The sequence below is a fragment of the Hippocampus bargibanti genome, linkage group LG16 (genome assembly GCF_051943395.1).
Source record: "Hippocampus bargibanti isolate YZ-2025 linkage group LG16, ASM5194339v1, whole genome shotgun sequence".
In the NCBI taxonomy this organism is placed as follows: Eukaryota; Metazoa; Chordata; class Actinopteri; order Syngnathiformes; family Syngnathidae; genus Hippocampus; species Hippocampus bargibanti.
Window position 1 is genome coordinate 8055930 of NC_142749.1, and position 16706 is coordinate 8072635.

At 44.1% G+C, this 16706-nt stretch overlaps 1 protein-coding gene across 3 annotated transcripts in view; it reads left to right on the plus strand.

The window, feature by feature from the left end:
• The window catches only part of pcdh1a (protocadherin 1a), a 91411-nt gene that overhangs the window by 36109 nt on the left and 38596 nt on the right, over positions 1 to 16706 (plus strand). The window contains exons 4-5 of one of the 3 annotated variants that reach the window (XR_016117885.1): positions 15577 to 16165; positions 16306 to 16706. The exon at positions 16306 to 16706 is cut by the window's right edge and continues 1368 nt beyond it. The exons of the other annotated variants lie outside the window; for them this stretch is intronic. The gene's annotated coding sequence lies outside the window, so the exon portion shown is untranslated. The remainder of the gene's footprint in view (positions 1 to 15576; positions 16166 to 16305) is intronic. 3 annotated transcript variants of the gene reach the window in all.

The window sequence follows — 16706 nt, forward strand, 5'->3', positions numbered from 1 at the left end:
CAGCAGACAGCGGGCGTTCTTTCAGATGTTGCGAGTATGGTTCAGACTATTTCTGTTGTGATTGACTGGCATGTCAGCAACAAAGCAACCGTCAACAGCTGCTGAAATAACCCCATTTGGGGTTAGAGCTGTTTGTTTTATGGTTTGATTTTTGTGGGTCAGGATGCAGAAGGAACATCACTTAGGAAGGAATATTTAACAATGTGCCAAAATGGAACATCTTGGGACATAGTCTGTTGAAACCAGGACATATTCATCTATTTCAAAGAGCTCTCTGGACTCCTACTGTGTCACTGAAACTGCAGGCACGGGTCACATTTGAAGTTAGCTCTCAAACAATTCCGATTGTGACAGAATGCTGAAGAATTTGGCTGTTGAAGGCAATCAAATGAGTCGGCCATTCCCTTCTTAAACAACAGAATAAGGCAATTTAGTCATCTCATCAACTGCCTCGGGGCTGGTGGAGTCACAACATGATTTATTTTTGGCATTCATCACCAGATCTTTGCTTTTGGCAATTCTTAAGAGTCTTAGTCTTAAGAGTCTTCATTCACAACGCAAGTAATGACATTTTGTTTGCATTGTTGTATCCACAGTGAGAGCGGTAGCATCAAAATCATTACGCAAACAAATAATTTGGTCTTGCACTATTAAACCAAGAATTGGGAAATAGGGTGCAAGACAGCGATGGATTTGACGATTGACGGAAGGTTTGTGACACGAAAGAAATTCACCCTGAATATCCAGTGCTCCGATGCACCTCGACAATTGAAGGCTCAGTCAGTCTCGTCCATTCATGAATCACTGGGCCTTGGAGACACACGGGAGAAAAACCAAAACACCACCTGCAGCTCTCATAAATAAAGCAGCAACTGGACTACTGGCATGTCAGTGAGTCATCCAAGCCCATTTTCATTCACTTTTCAGATGTGGAAATGCATCTTAAAAAGCTTAAAAAAAACTCAGATTAGGTAGTTCGGCTATGAATAATAACATGTTTTGACTTCAAGACGGCGCCGCGAGAGTGCCTGGCTTTCCAGCAACTCCTGTGTTTTGCTTTTCTACTTTCATTTCTTTCATAACTTTGCTGCTGTGAAATGTAAATTTCTCCACTGCGAGACTAATAAAGGCAAATCCATCCAATCCAATGTTTTGCGCAAACTGATACCGAAGCATAAGCTAACATGGAGGACTGATACCACCCAAAGGGTGAGACGCGGATTTTTTTTTTTTTTTTATACACACAAGTAATGCAGGTATTGACATCCCAGTTGCTAGATTCATATTAGTTCTTATCAGTGAATTTCTTTGAACATTTGAATTATTTTACAAATCTAACGTATTTTCCGTACTACAAGGCACTTTGGAGAACAGTATCAGGTGCAACGTCAAGAAATGGCCTTTTTTCAGAGCTTTTAAAATACCACATCCAAGAAATCAGAATATTGATCCACATAGTGGTAAGTTGTAATGCTTGCACTGTCATTGTTTGAGCAAATGACAGTGCAAGGAAAAGATGGTATTTTTGAACAACTTAAACTTTTGACAGACTGTCGTATATGCACAGTTGGAGTAATATATCTTAATTTAGTTGTACTAATATGTCTCAATTTGACGAGCGGTTTCACCCCTATTCGGGTAGCTGGGAATAGACAAGATAATTTGCATGAATCGCCTCATACCGGTGTTACCGGGCTGCTTTCTTTTTATAATCTCAACACCGCTACCATTATACCAAGAACATAAGGAGTCAATGTGAAACACGCAAACAAAAACAATCGTCTTTGCTTCGGGGGAAACCTGTTTTCAAGATTAGATAACAGACATGCATTTAATTCAGTTTTATTGATTCAGGGTGGTCATCTAGATTTTGGCTCCTGCCATCGATCTATGATATATATCATACATGATGGTTATCGCCAATGCTTTGTTTGAATGTGTAAAAACATCAAATAAAAAACACTGCACCACATTTGTGCTCAAATCACCGGAGAGGTTTCACATGAAAATGTCACTAAAATGCCACTGGGGAAATTGAGCTGTTTCTTTTCCCATCAGCCTCTAATGTTTGTCACGGGGAGAACAGGAGAAAAATCCTGCGGCGGTTGTTCATTATCTTTGTCAAATAACACCGCTATCAAAGCAGGCGTGTCTGGTGATTGCAATCTGGTCAGTTTAGAGTTCTAACATGAACAATGCAATGTCGAGTGTCGTATGAGTCAAGCATGCTCAGGTCATCATTTTTGTAAGGTATCAATGTTTGGATTGGATTGGATTTGCCTTTATTAGTCTCACAATGGAGACATTTACATTTCACAGCAGCAAAGTTATGAAAGGAATGAAAGTAGAAAAACAAAATACAGGAGCTGCTGGAAAGGCAGCCACTCTCGCGGCGCCGTCTTTAATTCAAAAGAACAAAAAAAAAACCTAAATAACTTTCTGTACCCTCTTTGTTACACAAAGCAGTTCCACATGAAAGAGGAGAGGATCAAAGCGTGTCTTCACCAGTGTATCAGGGACATCATGGTGGAATGTGCACGTCGACTACAAGCTAAATGTTGAAAGCAAAAATGCAGCTGTAGCTTCCATTCACGAAGAGATTGTCTCACATAAATCTGCTTCAATTCCAAGCCGCGACAGTTCCACATACGCATCGGCGCTCTGCGCTGATGCTCCTTCTTATCGCAGGCTCTTCAAGCAATGCATTCATCCAGCTGCAAACTTTTTTGGTTTGTTGGTATGTAATTACTATATTAAAAAAGGTGGGGAGTGAAACAGTTTTAATTGCAAGTTCCTGGTTTTGCAAAATCCGTTATGTTGTTTTAGAAGAAAGTGTTTCATGCGATTTTAATGAATAACTCATTCACTGCCAGATATGTGCAAAAATGTGACCGCTCCAGTGCCAGGGTTTTTTGTCATTGTCACTTGAATTCCAGGACCCTCAGAATATTGAGTTTTAGGACTACATAAACATTCTATATAGTAATAGAAACCTTAGACTCTCTTCGTATATCACAAAAAAAGAGTTAAATCCTAAATTACATGGGTTTGGAGTTATATGAGCTTGAAATGAGGGCAGCTGTTCAAAATACAATGCAATACATGCAAATTGGCAGTGTTTGAAATAACGTCTGCCCAGAGACCCGGGCCGTACGTCAGGCGTACAACTTTCAAAACGTCTCGGACCGGGTGGCCGACAACTTAAAAAAAAAAAAAAAATCAAATCAAACGTTTGTTTTATTCAATAAAGCAAAAGCTCCAAGCAAACTGCTAGAACTCACATGGACTCCTCTTTCTAAGCGCCTTTCAAAACTTTCAAGTACACTTTACAGTCACGGTATAGTCCGAAGCACGAAACAGGCATCTGATTGGCTGCCGTACGGAGTATGCAAATTGCCAAACCTATGTTCAGGAAGTCTTGTTTTTGAGTTGGTGACGATTCCTGACGTCACGTCACGGAGGGAACGCCCCTGACCGAGAAAGCGACACACAATGCATTTTGCGGTACTTTGTTCGGTCTGAAAACTTCGTGTTGATCCGTGTTGATGGCGAAATTAGAAGGAAAACACATATAACGCGATGGTGAATCGTTGTGTGTTGCACCAAGACAACTATTTAATATTCGCTGACACAAATTCCCAGAAGAATAATCAGTCCATTTCCAACGGAGCTTTGGCGCCATCTTATGCATTTTCTGGGTGCTACATTTCTTTCCAGATGCCTCAAAATGACACGGAATAAATTATTTAATCAATTGCAAACAGTTATGCTTTCCTCTTCAGAACTATTTGAATCATATTCATAACTGGATGAGTAACGAGAAAGCATCTTCTCCGAATCTGAAGCCATTGTTTTGATTCTCGAGCAAGGCAATACGTTTTTCTGATGTCAGTTAGGAAACTAAAAAGTGGTGTCGGTTGTCCTTTAATTAAAAAATATCTTTATACTTGGCAAAAATGTTTATTCATTTATTTTTTTGTGATCTTATTGGGTTTCAAGTTGTGAAAAATGGGGAAGCAACTTTATGGCCGGGCAGGTAACTTTTGTGGTGTCCGCTAACTTTTTGTCAGTTTCAGACACTGGTATTGGTTTGTATAGCGCTTTAACAGCTGAAGGTGAAAAAAACAGTAACATGGAAAAAAGGGAAAATGCTGCCCCCTTGTGGAAAAGAAAAACATTGCCAGCACATTCTCAAGCCTCAAGCATGAAAAAACAAAACCCGAACAAATTTGGGAATGGCACTCTGTCATATTTTCAATTCCCGAGTACATTTGGGAATGGCAGTGAATGAGTCAAAACTCAGCCGACTTTTGATTTTGGAAAATTATTTTCTTGGGATTGACTGGTGACCAGTTTAGGGTGTTCCCTGGCTCAAGAAAGTGGATGACTGGGAGAAATATAATTTGCCTTTGCGGCATAGTTGTCCTATAAAAGATGCAATGAATATTACACCTGAGCTCATTTATGGTATTTTTGAATCACCTTTTGACTAATTATTTTTCCGGACAAGAAACTGGCCCAAATCATAACCTCCACTTTGACACAAGGTTGCAATTGAATACAGGTTGTTCGTTTTCCTGCACAGCCTGATTATTAGCTTTGAAAACACAAGATACATGTAATTATTATGTTGAAGCGACCACTGGAAAGAAAGAAGCCAACTCATATTCTAAATATGTTGGGTGGAGGAGTCAATTGCGGCATTTGCCCTCTGACACCACTTAAGCTTGCTCTTTCTTAAGCATGAGAATATTAGTGACAACCAAAAAGATGTTATAAGGGCTGAAAGCAATGGGTCGCAATGGGTCGTGCAGTATGCTGATGGACAGGGTCAAACAGCACAATCTGTATTTATCAGTGAGATACTGTTCCTGTGCTGTAAATGTGATTCCAAAGCCTCTTTATCCTCTTTCGGAGGATTTGCAGTACAGCAGATCACATGTGAGTCTCACTGCACTTAAGCCTCACTATCAGCAGCGTGGTGTGCTGTCAACATGTGCAGGGACATGGTTTCATTTTTGTACGTATTTTATTCGAGCCAACGCGCTTTGGAAAACGGTGTAGTGGTCAAGTTATCTGTATCGGGAGGCTTTGAGTGCTTTTAGTTAGTAGTAAAAGCTTGTGACAAAACTCATTCCCCCTTCTTATAAGGTGGACATGTGTTTGTTGGTCATACGACATTGATAACAAAGTGAATGACACTAAAAATCATATATGGTTCTCAAAAGATTTGCGGCTGTAGTTAGTGCGGCTATGGTCAAATATGCACATTTCTACAATCATGCATGATTCAGATTGAGGTTAACTTGACATCGAACGGACATCAATCTGGCTTGAGTTTGTGAGCACTTTCTTTGGGAAATATTACTCATTATGATGACTATATATTTTATTCTTAGTTATATCATCTTTGGGAAGTTTGCTTAAGTTGTCACTTAACTTGTGGCTTTTGCCACAGCAAGTCACTTCACTAATTTGTTCAGCATAGTTAGTACGTGTAACGGTACACACAAAGAATACAATCCAAATTTGAATTGAATTCCTCTTTCTGTTGTTGATGTTCCAGGTGTGACAAAGTTTTGTGCACAATTTCATGCAGATTTCCTAAAAAAATGATTATATTTATTTAGTTCTCTTTTTTTATAGATTACAAGTATTCATTTCAGATTTAAATTACATTGTATGTCTGATCTAGTTCAGACTTCAATTGTGTAAACAGTCAGTGCCAATTGGAATTTTTCCTGGGGATGAACATTTTTAATTGTCAAAACCTGAATTGATTTGTTCTATTTATGAAACATGTGTCCTCATTCTTAGCTCTTGTCTGTTTCTGTTTGTTCCATAAGAAAATAATATCTAAAATGATATACGTATATAAAATACCTGTTGTAAAGGCAACCACTCTCACGGCAATATCTTTAAGTCAAAACAACAACAAAAAACTACATAACAAAAAAAAGGTCACAACACAAAAGACAGATAGTCTTCAATCTTAAGCACTTTCTTTGTTGCATGAAGCTGTTCTCTGAGAAAGAGGAGAGGATCAAAGCCTCCTTTTCACTGGTGGATCAAGCACATCATGGTGGAATGTGCATGTTAAGTTTTGAAAGCAAACACAAAGCGGTAGCATCCATTGACGAAAAGAGATTGTCTCACATTTCCTGTCCCATGTAAATCCGCTTCATTTTCCAAATCACGACAGTTCCACATCCGCATTGGCTCTCTGCGCTGATGCTCCTTTCTTCTCATCGCGGGGTCCTCATGACATGCACCGACCATTCCGCTGAACAAAGTATGGATGTGAAAATGCTGCCCTTTACAGGGGCAAAAAAAGCACAGTGCTGTCTACTGATAACAGTCAAATAGCACAGGCATTCCTCCCAATCAAAAACAGTGCTGGCATATTTGTGTTGTGTCAAAAATGCTGAAAAACAATTCACATCCATTCCACACAACACACAACAACACAAAGTAACAAAACAAAACACAAAGACAACACAAAAAACATGAAGGTAGCATATAAAATGCATTCTCACAGCAAGTTTTCTCAAACTGACTTTATGGCGGATAAAGAGTTAATAAAGAAGGGACAATGCATTAAGTCGTGGGGAATGGCATGCTGTCAGTATTGTGTCTGTCTATCTGTCTACGCTTCAGGAATCTCGGAAGCTAATCCTCTTTGATGTATTAAACATGATGATGGGGGCAGGGTCTGTTTCTTTCGCAGTCCCATGATGATTTGGGTACATTGTTTCTTATTGTACATGATGGTGATGGAAGTTTGTCCGCATACTTTCTATCACCGTTGTGGCCACTCACGAAGGACAAGAAGAGGAACTACAATTTGTGTCTTTTGATGTATTAAAGATACATGTGCGGGATTGGGAGGCTTTCTTGGTACGGATTCTGCCATTCCATTAGATGCTCCACTGAGTCCCTTGGCGTGATCCTGAAGTTTATTTAGTAGAAAATAAAACAAACTGATTCTCAGTCTTGCCTAAACATAAATCAATCTCGACTCAATAGGCATTGGAACCATTTTATAAGTTCGCCAACAGGAAATATGATTTCAAACAGCAGCTGTAAAGATCGATAACTCAGAGGACAAAGGTATGGTGCTCATCCATATCCTATCATACATCAGATTCATGTGCACGCTCGTGATATGTGGAGAGCATATTCATTAATTAAGGCTAACCATTTTAAACCTGCACGTTTATTTTGTTGGCTTTCATTTGTATTCATCCATACATACCTCATAACAGCTTCTCAAAAAAAATAATGGAATCTCAATATTGTCTTTTTTTAACTCTCCCAATTCATTTCGCAAACCTTGCAACATCATATTGTCTAATAATAATTCCAAATGAATCCATGATGATTTTGGATTGTACGGGTATTTAATTTGACTTCTTAATTCACTGCCGAGCTCCGCTCCTGTTGCCAAGCAACTGTCAAGGTGCACACAAAAAGGACCATTATAGATTTTTTGGGTCCTCCTCTTAACCAGTACATCCTCAAGAAAAATCACACAATTCTGTTTCCTGGTGAAACTTTCGAATAAGTCTACCTACACCCGTACCTGTCACTAATGCGCTCGATTCAGTTCAACAAGGCTGTTTCCGCTTCATTGGAGTTGTTCAGAAAAGCATTTTCTGCAAATAAATTAACCGTTATTTCTTTTCTTTCTTTCTGGAACATAATCAGAGGAATCAAGTTCAGCTCTTCTTTCTTATGCATCTTTCCGACATATGTTACTAACAGGATATGACAGCATGGCCCTGAGTATTTAAATGGTTCATGGTGCCTGTACTGTGATGTCTACGATATGGCACAGTGAGCCATAAATATGTCAGTTTTGACACAAATGGGCTCTGAAAGGAGATGGCGATGGAGTATTCATGCTAGATGGTTTTGCTTTGGGGCTTTGTCTAAAGCCTGTTTTGGAAGACTCTGCCAAAAGTCATCAGAAGATTAATCACATCTGTCATCAATATCATACCATATCTGTATCTAGTCTCCCCCCATCCCTTCCGCCTCTCACGTATCAGAGATAAAGATGGTCTGTGATCTCTTCAATTTTTGTTCCCGGAGCATTTCAAAATGAGAGCCCCTTCTTTTAGTATGCTCAAGGCAATCGACTTAGATGTCTTAATATATTTCGTTTTTTCTTTTCCAATAACTGTGGAATTAATAACAGTCTCTGTTTTGCTGAGGCTTAAAAGCTAAGGCAATATGGGGCATACATCAAATGTCTGTTCATTAACTCCCCAAACACGAGGGATGGAAGCTGCAAGTTGTTGGCTCCGGTTGTGTGCGATGAGAAGCAGGATAGCCGGATCCAAGAAGGGGTAAATGATTTGAGGTTTGAACTGAGAAATGCAATGGGATTTAATTTGCATGAAGACAGTGAGGCACAGAGGGGACGTCTCAGTGCTTAAATTCCATTGCCTTTCTGAGATGATTTCAGATGCAGATTTCAGGCTGTGGGCCAACAGAGCACAATCATCTGCATACTGTAGCTCGTGGATGTCGCTGATCAGGGTCTTGGTCTTGGCCTGTAGGCGTCTGATGTTGAACAGGCTACCATCCAGGCGGAATTGGATTTGTACGCCGTCACCTTCCTGGATGGACTTATGGAAGAGGAGCGTAGCTGCCATCAGGAACAGGCTGAATATAGCAGGGGCCAGTACACAGCCCTGCTTAACCCCGACTTCCACAGGGAACGGGGAAGATTGCTGGCCACCAACAAGTACAGTTGCTTGCATGCCGCTGTGGAACTGTTTTAGGATGCCGAGAAATTTGGAGGGGACGCCAAATTTCTGCAGTATGGTCCAGAGAATGTCACGGTTAACTGTGTCAAATGCCTTTGTAAGGTCGATGAAGGTGATATAGACGTCCTTGTTTTGTTCCTTGCTTTTCTCCTGAACTTGGCGTGCAGCGAAGATCATGTCCAGAGTGCTTCGATCCTTCCTGAAACCGCATTGTGTCTCTGGGAGGATGTCTTCGGTAATGTGCGATGTAAGACGGAACAGCATTACTTTTGCAAGAATCTTGTCAGCAACAGACAGTAGGGAGATGCCACGGCTGTTGCCACAGACTGACTTGTCCCCCCCTGGTAACAATGTTGCTGTCTTTCCATTCCTGAGGAAGTGTCCCGTTTTGCCAGATGAGGTGGTAAAGCTTCCGTGTCAGGAGGAGGTAACCGCCGCTCTTGAAGACCTCAGCTGGAAGTCCATCAGGGCCAGGGCTTTTGTTGTTTTTAAGGCTCCGGATTGCAGAGAGGACCTCTGTGAACTGAGGAGGTTCATCAAGGGAGGGAACTGATGGAAGCTCTGGGAGGGAGTCAAGGACAGATGTGACTGAAGGGTTTACTTGGTTGAGCAGGGAGTCAAAGTGCTCTGCCCAGCGCTCAAGTATTAGCTGTTTGTCCTTCAGTAGTACAGTACCGTCTGCAGATTTAACTGGGACAATGTGTTGTCTTCGTGGGCCGTGCAGGGATTTTACAGCATCATAGAAGGCGTGGGTGTTGTTGTTGTCTGCATGCCTCTGGATTTCTTGGGCCTTGCTGAGCCACCACTTGTTCTCCATCATCCTCAGCTGTTTCTGTGTTTCACCACAGATGGCCTTGTAGTGAGAGAGGAGAAGTGGAGAATGCGGGTTGGAGAGAAGTGTGGTATGGGCTTTGCGCTTGGCTTCCAGAAGCTCCTGTATGGCAGCTGAGCTGTTATCGAACCAGTCTTGATGACGTTTCTGAGTGAAGCCGATTGTCTCAGAGGCAGCTTGATGAATTGTTGTCCTCAATTTTTTCCACCTGCTTTCAAGATCAAGGTCACCATTACTGGTGTCCTTGTCCAGGCTGGCAAGTCCCTCTGCCAGCTTGTTGCGGTAGCTGGCTGCACACTCTGGGGACTCCAGGGCCCTGGTATTAAGACTCCTTTGGGGTTGCTGTTTCTTGTGAGGAGGTCGAATTCTCAGCTTGAGCCTGGACTTGATCAGTCGATGATCAGTCCAGCATTCAGCCCCACGCATGGCCCGTGTGATGCAGACGTCATTTTGGTCTTGTTGCCTTGTGATGATGTAGTCCAGTAATTGCCAATGTTTGGACCTGGGGTGCATCCATGATGTGATGTATTTCTTTTTCAGTTGAAAGATGGTGTTAGTTACAATCAACTGATGCTCAGAGCACAGAGTGAGGAGTCGGAGGCCATTGCTGTTTATTTTCCCCGTCCCGTGTGTTCCGATTACTTGTTTCCAGAGCCTGGCATCAGTACCTACTCGGGCATTGAAGTCACCCATCAGAACAAGTTTATCAGAGGCAGGGATTTTGGATATGGTAGCATCCAGGGACTCGTAGAAGGCATCTTTGGTGTTTTTTATTATATTATTAATAATTAACAATATACCAGACACAGCATACACAAAACACAATGTGCAACACAATATGACAGGTCATAACATATTGTTAATAACAATTAAATAAAAATATATATAACAATATGTTATATTGGTAATATACGCTTTTTTTAAACGTTGAAGAATTATATTATATATTATATTATAACATAGGATTTAACTAAACACAAAGAAAAAAGTGTAATCTTTCATATTTATATTTACTCAGTGTGAAACCTGGGCCTGTTTGGACGAACAGAAAGCTGATATCCTGGCGGGGATGCATGAAAGACACACACGAAGCTCTTCCTCCACAGCTCTCGGTCTTTCTCTGTCTTTTGTTTTTACTGCAGTCAGACTTGAAAAGCTCACCTCACACAGCAGTGACGTGCGGTGAGGTTCATGGCCGGTGAGGCACTGACGTCATCATAGTCAGATTTACAAACATATGAACTCTACAGAGTAGTTTATTCACCATTTGATTGGCAACAGTTAACGTATTTTGTTTAAAATTTCATGTCAGCATTCTTTATATATACAAACTGTAGCATAGAAAAAAATAATTAAAAAAAAACGTTTTTATCGTGTTACCTTTAGTCCATGCGCCGCTCCTTCTGAAGAAAGGCATCCATAACTTCTTTGTAGAAGCCTTCCTTATCTTTCTTCAGTTTTAAAAGTCTCTCCGTCTCAACGGAGATCACTGCCAGTGAAGAAAGTCGTCCTTGATCAGTCCTGTTCCGACTGTATGTTTTCAGTGCTGAGAATGACAATCTCGTCTACTTCTACAGCAACAAATGGGGCTGCACCGATCTCCTTTTTAATGTCATTTCTAATGACATCACCAACTGCTTCAATTAAATCGTTCTGTATTCTGTTTCACAGGCTAGAAAATATAGTGGATGTCCCAAAATGACTCGCTAGCCTGTCATCTTTCTGAGCGAAAGCATGTAATAGTTCAACATAGTTGCCACGATGAGCAGAGCCTTTACTTTCATCATTTCCACGAAATGCCAGCTGTTGTTTGGCAAGGAAGCAGGTGGCATTGATGAGATCTTTTAAAATCTCCCGCTTCTCCTTTACCTTAGCATTGTTGATGCTGATGTTGAGTCTTCGCTCATTTTTGATGAGGCTCCGTTGTAAATTTTTCAGGTCGCAATATCCCATTTGAGTCCAGACAATGTCACAAGTTGAGAACAGAAGGCAGGAAAAGCAGAAAAGGCGGTTTCTTGCTGGACATCCACACAGCCAGCCTTTTCGTGTGTACCAGTCCGCCTGAAAAGAGCGAGTATTGTGTCCCGTTGTCTGAAGCAAACCTTTTAGCTCCGGTGTTGGTCTTCCTTTAATTATTACCTCCTGCTTCGATTGAAAGTCCAGTTTAGAAAATTCTTTCAATTTAGATATGTAATCCTCCATTCTGAAAGTGAGGCCAAGCAACACGAAAAAATGACTGCAGGGTTGCACTTTACTTGATAACTGTTTACTGTAGCTTTCTGTCACTAATTCTATTATTCTGCAGACGTGGAGTAAGAAGTATCTCTGGAATCACAAGCGCCCCCTGCCTGTCATGAGGCGGGAGAACTGTGTGCCTCACCTACGCACAGCGTTTTGATAAAAATAAAACAAAATAAACACTGTAGTACAGTGTTTATAATGTACAATGACTCTACATTATATACACCAGCTAAACTGTAGAAATTTAGTTCATATACTAAACGTGTTTGAACGCTTTAATAGTGATATGCAGAAGGACAGCAATGCGGTCTCACTGCAGAGCAAGCCAGCACAGTAAGCATAGTGATTGCGCAATCCATGGTGAGGATCAGCCGGCTGGTGCCTCACTGCTCGTCTCTACTTAGTATTTGAACGTAAATGTGAAAATTCAGCGATTTTGAAAAAAATCCTAAAACGGTGAAGTTAAATGGACAAGAACTTTAAAGTACAAATCACTAAATACATATAACTGTTTAATTTATTTTTTCATTTGATATTTCCATGACAGCTTTCCATGATGACAGGTGAGGCACTGTCTCCCCTGCCTCCACTGACTGCACGTCACTGTCACACAGATATGGTGTGGAAAATGGGAGCAATGTCAAAATAGCTTGTTAGCCAGCATGGAGAACTCCTTGGCAGCTGCCAACCAAAAACTGTCCAAAGGTAGATCGGCAAAGGTTAGCTTGAGGCCACGATCTTGTCACAGTGCAGTTAGTTCCTCCTGCTCATGTAAAGACCACCACACACCACGCGGCACACTTGTTGAAAAACACTGAAATATACTATTATTAGCACTGAATATAGGCACGCACTGTGAAAATGTGACACACATGCTGACAATAGAGAGAGAGTGGGGGGGCGGGGCAACATTATACGCATGGTTGAATATTTTTTTTTTTCTATCCCTTTTCCCCAATCCAATTATGTTCTAATTCAAACTAAACATAAGTGCATGCATGCTCCTCATCCAGAGACTGAAGCCATGGAAATGAACTCTAATGATGGGAACTTTGAGAGGGAATAAGGTACCAACAGGGAGAGGATATTGAAGATTTATTTATTTCATGTCTGATTCTTTCTAGCCCATTTACTTATTTGTTTTGAGTTCGCTTCCGGCATTATTAACTCTTTCCGTAGTGTGTGCAGAATATTTATTTTACAAAATATCAAAGGAAGTGGTATGTGAGCAAGAGGCAAAATGGCAATCTGCAACGAGTATCCACTTAAAGTCCCTGAAGCAGCCTTGTTTAAATCAGTTTAGCATGATATGCGGATTTGGACATGTTGAGCATTACTTTGCGTGTATGAACCATGAAACGGCCATTATATTTTTGTGGCTCCACTACGTTGAATTCAGAGAACCTAAAATCCCAGTTGCCATTTTTTATGTTATGAATGCATTTATTTTTGGAGTAAACGTTTGACCGTAACATTATTCTACGGCTGTTTACTTATATTTACAGTAAAGTCTCGTTATATCGATATTCAAGAGAGTCAGAAAAAATATCGATATAACCGGGACTATCGATATATCCGACCCTGTTTGCATGTAATTTTCTCAGTGCGTGCATAGAAATAGTATCGATATAACCGGGACTATCGATATGTCCGATATCGATATAACGAGACTTTACTGTACCTACATTTTTTAATCATGAGGATTTTATTTTTGTATTATTATTATTTTTTAATTGCATCAAAACTGTTGTGTAGTTATTCACATTCTGCCTTTTCTGTCTGGAATCTTTATATAACTATTAAACTGAAAACAGTAGGAGCTGGTCTGGTGTCACTTGTCACATCTCGTCGCCGTCCTGCGCGCGCCCCGCCCCTCCCGTCACCTCCTCCGCTGCTCCCTGGAGACGGCTCCCGCACCTGTTTGTAATTTACTGATTGTGCCTTCTGACTATAATTGGCGATCGCATCTTACCGTCTCCGTCTGAGAATTTCTGGAAGCTACCCTCGCGACTACCTCGCCGTCAGGTCGGTCCTTGTCAGTTGTCTTCACTTACCTTCCCACTGTTTATTATTTTGCATGCGTGTCTCAGTAAAGTCCTTTTCCTGGAAATCTGTCTCGCCGTGTATTTCGGATCCAAACCGCCCCACCTTTCTTCGTGACTCGAGTCCTGCCTTCAAGCCTCGAGTGCCCTGAAATAATTCTCCGACCACCCATGGATCCCGCCGGCGAAGACAGATTTATCGCCGCCCTTACCATGCAGGCAGAGCGTTCGACCCAGCTGGCCCAAGCCATTGCAGAAGTACGGATCCAGGCCGCTGGCAGCGGATACAACGACCGAGCACTGAGGGGGGTGTTTCGTCGCGGACTGAGCGCCACACTCAAGGATGAGTTGGCCACCCGCGACGCCGGCACCACCTTCGACGACCTGGTGGACGCCGTCATTGGTCTGGACCTCCGTCTGAGGGAGCGGCAGAGGGAACAAGGCAGCCAGCGGTCCAACGAGCCCGGCACACGGCCAAGGACGACTACACCCGGCCGCGAGCACGTGAGGCGCCTGGAGGGATCCCCCGAACCCATGCAGATGGGGGGGGGAGGTGACGACCGCACCATCCCCGGGGCTCGTCGCACCCCAGGCCCCCAGCCCAAGACCTCCGGTCCCTGTAAGTCCCCGTCGAAACGGCGACCGCGACGACCCCAGGAGGCCAAGCCCATGGCCCCTGTTACGCGACTAGAGCTGGACGGCGACGTTATTGGCCCATCCAGCTCCCAGACTGTGCGGGCGATAGTGGACTCGGGGGCCGACGGGTGTTTTATCGATCCCCAGCTGGCTGACTCTCTGGGCTGTCAACTGATCGATCTCCTTCCCCCTGAGGAGATCCTCGATCTTGACGGCCGTCTTTTAGCTAGAGTCACCCACATCACGGCCCTGCTTAAACTCATGGTAGCGGGCAATCACGAGGAGCACCGACAATTTTTAGTTATGCCCTCCCGGAACGTGCCGCTAGTACTGGGCCTCCCCTGGCTCAGTACCCATGACCTGTCCATTTCCTGGGAGGGCCCCACCAGTCAGGGCTGTAGCCCCTACTGCTATGCTAACTGCCTGCGGTCGGCGACGGCAGGGCAAGACCCCTCCCGCGGTGGCCCGCCCGAGGCCATCTGCCTCAAGGGCGTGCCGCAGTGCTACCACGACCTGCGGGAGGTGTTCAGCAAGGACAACGCCCAATCCCTGCCGCCCACTGACCGTATGACTGTGCTATTGAACTGCAGCCAGGGGCTCCATTACCGGACTCCAGACTTTTCCATATCTCTCAACCAGAACGAGAAGCCCTGAGCACCTATATAGACTCCTCTCTTGCGGCGGGACTCATTCGCCAGTCACGTTCTCCGCTGGGCGCAGGGTTCTTCTTTATCGATAAGAAAGACGGATCCCTGTGCCCGTGTGTCGATTACCGGGGTCTGAACGACATCACCATCCGTAACAAATACCCTCTCCCCCTCATGGACTCAGCCTTCGCGCCCCTTCAATCAGCTACTATTTTTTTCTAAATTGGACCTCCGTAGCGCTTACCATCTGGTCCGTATCCGTGAGGGGGACGAATGGAAAACAGCATTCAAGACGCCATTAGGGCATTTTGAGTACCTGGTGATGCTGTTCGGACTCACGAACGCGCCCGCCGTTTTTGTTTTTGTATACCTCGATTACATTCTCATTTTTTCTCGATCCGCAGAGGAGCACCGGCAACACGTCCGACGGGTCCTGTCGCGGCTCCTGCAAAACCGGCTCTACGTGAAGGCAGAGAAGTGCGAGTTCCATGTCCGCTCTCTGTCTTTTCTGGGGTTCGTCGTGGAGCAGGGCCAGCTCAGGGCCGACCCCGCCAAGACTAAAGCGGTGGTAGAATGGCTTACCCCGAAGACACGTAAGCAGCACCAGCGGTTTCTGGGGTTTGCCAACTTCTACCGCCGCTTCATTCGCGGTTATAGTCAGAAGGCACTCCCCCTCACTAACCTCACGTCCACCAAGGTTCCTTTTTGGTGGACGTTCGACGCTGAGGGGGCGTTCAACCGCCTCCTTCTAGCCTTCACTAATCCCCCTGTCCTGCATCATCCCGACCCGGACCTCACGTTTACGGTCGAGGTTGACGCATCCGAGTCCGGAGTAGCGGCCGTCCTGTACCAGCGCTCTCCCACTGACCAGAAGCTACGCCCATGCGCCTTCTTCTCCTGCCGGCTCAGCCCAGCCGAAGCCAACTATGACGTCGGCAACCGGGAACTGCTGGCGGTCGTCCTGGCACTGCAGGAATGGAGACACTGGCTTGAGTGAGCAAAGCACCCCTTCACCGTTTACACTGATCATAAGAACCTGGCGGCCATCCGGTCTGCCAAGAGACTAAACTCACGACAGGCCCGATGGTCACTCTGCCTCACCCGTTTTAACTTTTCTCTCACCTACTGCCCAGGGTCGCAGAAAACCAAACCTGACGCCCTATCCCGCATTCATGAGCCGGCAGAAAGGGAGGAGATTACCGCCAACATCCTGCCGGCCCAACGCATCCTGGGCGCCCTGCGGTGGGAGGTTGAGAGGAAAGTCCAGCAAGCCCAGGGAACTGACCCCATTCCTAGGGGCTGCCCTGTGGATCGCCTGTTTGTCCCCCCTCCTCTACGCACTGAGGTGCTCATCTGGGGACACACCTCCAAGACAGCCTGTCACCCGGGGGTCAACAGGACGATCCAACTCATCGCCCAACGGTTATGGTGGCCGGGGTACAGGAGGGACATCACTACCTTCGTGAAAGCCTGCCCGGCCTGCGCCCGTGGGAAAGCCTCCCACCAGCCCCCGGCAGGACTCCTCCAGCCACTA